This window comes from Limulus polyphemus, unplaced genomic scaffold (genome assembly GCF_000517525.1).
Source record: "Limulus polyphemus unplaced genomic scaffold, Limulus_polyphemus-2.1.2 Scaffold1128, whole genome shotgun sequence".
NCBI classification, from domain to species: Eukaryota; Metazoa; Arthropoda; class Merostomata; order Xiphosura; family Limulidae; genus Limulus; species Limulus polyphemus.
This window is the reverse complement of record NW_013666738.1, coordinates 74,987-78,390: the sequence shown is the minus strand read 5'-3', so window position 1 is coordinate 78,390 and position 3,404 is coordinate 74,987.

The window sequence follows — 3,404 nt, the reverse complement described above, 5'->3', positions numbered from 1 at the left end:
ACTTGGCGTTAGTTATGTGTAAAACAGTATTATAATTCTATATACCGTGACATATCATCGTGGGAAAGGTAAAGGCACTTGGCGTTAGTTATGTGTAAAACAGTATTATAATTCTATATACCGTGACATATCATCGTGGGAAAGGTAAAGGCACTTGGCGTTAGTTATGTGTAAAACAGTATTATAATTCTATATACCGTGACATATCATTGTGTGAAAGTTAAAGGCACTTGGCGTTAGTTACGTGTAAAATAGTATTGTAATTCTATATACCGTGACATATCATCGTGGGAAAGGTAAAGGCACTTGGCGTTAGTTATGTGTAAAACAGTATTATAATTCTATATACCGTGACATATCATTGTGTGAAACATAAAGGCACTTGAAATTAGTTATGCGTAGTACATGCTCTTCAGTTTCCGCGTGTTTTTGTGATAATTTTTGGACTTACAAGACATTCTGTTTTTTATAGTGTACCTGTGAAAGTACTGTCACATATAAAGTCCAGTATGTTTGCGCAACATTCTAAAACACAAACGTGGTTATTTATATTAAACTTGTTTATGAGTTATATCAATAATAAAGACGTTAATTCAAATTTATTTTACTGTTTAAATGGTTAACATTTATTTTTTGGAATAGTATAGCTAGAAATTTCGTACTAACACAAGTGATATACATACATATATGTGTTTTACAACAGGAAAGAGATAAAACACAAACTGTTGTCCGACAGCTTTAAAACTCTTGCCCAAGACAACAGTTTCGAAATTCTGAGTCTACAGTACCATATTTTTAATCAATAATTAATACAATTCATATATATGTGACAATTTGGTAACTTTCCAAAATTTCAAACTTTTGTAAAATTAAAGTTAATTTAAAATGTTATGGGGAGGATGAAGGGGAAAAAGAGTCGCTAAATGTCATGGTTACCCTGAGTTTTGTCTCCACTCTAGGCATCTAATGAGATGCCAGAACTGAAAAATCGTACCAAAAGTGACGGCCAAAAGTGTGCATTTCCGAAGACAAATGTCAAAATGTAACAAGAAATGTATTATACTATAAAACTTATACATTTAAAGAAATGCAACATCAGACATCACAAATATAATGTTGTTTAGTTTTGTGTTTTTTTTACAAATAACAAGACCTTCTTATTGTCGATTGAATTAGGGATGGCGAACAAATACTGCTTTGTTTTACCTTGCAAGTGATTCATTAAAACTGAAAAGTTCAAAATTATATTAACTATTATTTCGCTCACTAGATGGCTGCAGCAGAGTTCTTAAAGAGAAAAACACCAAGAAACGTGTCAATAATGAAAAAGCGATAAGTTTATAACCATTTCTTATTCGTAAAACAAATTGTTTTTGGCATTTACTTCATGTAGTGAAATTCAAATTTTAAAGAATGATTTACTTTATGAACTTTTTACTTTAGTTCTGATTAATGTTTTGCTGCTGTTATATAAATAATTTCCTTATTCATATTGAAGTACATGTAGAAATGTTCCCTCGAAAGAAATAGAAAACTGTCCAAGTAGAATTGTTTATCAGCATTTACTGATAAAGAGACATTTTAATATGCTAGATGTAGGTAGGTAGGTTAATTTGTTTTTTAATACGGTTAAATTCAAACTGATGAATGGCTTTGATCCTCTTTTTCAGCTAATAATAAATAATGATGTAAAAACAAAATCAAGTCGGATATACTAAATTGAGAAAAAAATATGAAATCACAGTTAAAGTTAAACACCACTTGTCATGCATTACCTTTAGACTTCTGTTTAAACTAACTTTCTTCGTACTTAGGGCCTTATTACATCACAGCATTTCAGTGCTTTTCTATAACTCGATCGTCACAGCATTGATTTTCAGTATTTTATGTTTATCGTGACAGAAGTAAACTTTAATGTGGTAACAAAGAAATCTTCCCAAATAAATTTATTTGTGTGCAGACGTTTTTTTTTTTTTGCCAGTCATGTTATAACTTTTATAAATAATATATTAACTCTTACAGACATGCAATTTTCTTTTGGTATGAACGCCTCCTCGGAGCTGGCGAAGCATAATTAATTATAATCATGCTTCGCAAGCTTAGAAGAAGCGTTCACACCATATCAACTGTTGTTGTAATAAATAGCTTATATTAATAGGGTTCCGACCACTATTGAGTTTATTTTATCCCGGCCGGCCTGATGAGCTCTGTATTTAGCGAAACGCGTCGTTGTTGGCAATGGATACGGCGGTCATAATGTGATTGAAATACTTTTATATATTCATCTTCTTCTTGAGAAACCCTAAGGGACTGATTATAGAGAGAAGTGTTAAGAAATTTAATAGGTCTAATACTAGTGTCTTATGAGAAGTGCAAATAAACAAATAACATTTAATTGTAGATATTAGGTTAAGTTATATTATAAATGACCCAATATAAATATATTAAACTACACTAAATAATACTTATATATTTGTTAATTGAAAATCTTTCTATTCTAGTGAAGCACGAATTATGAATCGTATTTGTTATTTTTAGTTGAAAGATATTCATCTAGAGGGAGCAAGTTAATGTAGAATTTTATGTATGTGAATCATCTTGGGAATCCCAGAAACATCACATTGTGCATATGAAATTAGCGTGAGAACAACAGCAATATTAAAGTGTGTATATGAAATCAGCGTGGAAACAACAGTAATATCACGAGGCTTGCTTGTACAAAATGTAGAATGTTCATACGTCGTATTTTGGCTCTGTTTACATCATGTCTTCAGTAGTGAGACTGTGTTAGATGTTGTGAATGAAACCTTGCAGAAGAATAAATTAAGATAGAGAGAGAAATGCAATAAAATAAGCACAAAAATCACTTTATTTTCGGCTGATATATTAGAAGAAGATACAAAATGGCAGATTAGATCATGATATTTTAAGGTACCTAGTATGGCATTAAACTTCTCTTTATCATTGTAATTAATCTCAATAATAAGTAAAGATACTGAAATTCGCAGAGACTGAGAGAACAACAATGTCGACAACAATGACGGTTATGGTGAACTTGTCAAACAAGTTTGTTTTTCAGAAATATTTCATTATTTTAAGTAAAACAAACACAATAATTCTTAATCAAGTTTTCTTATATCATATAAAGCAACATCGCAAAGAACAATAACAACTAGTAAATACCGAATGTGCACGGTAACAGGTATAATGTTACATCATAGTAAGACTAAGAACATATTTTATCACATGTCTTTTTACTAGCCTTTATGGGTTTCTGTTGAACATCGTTGATGACGAGGACTTCCGCTCGAAACATGAGCTCATCAAGCCAATGGATTACAATATATAGAGCTTTCTACTCTCTTCTTGCTGGAAACTCTTATAAATTAGGACAGTAAATAATA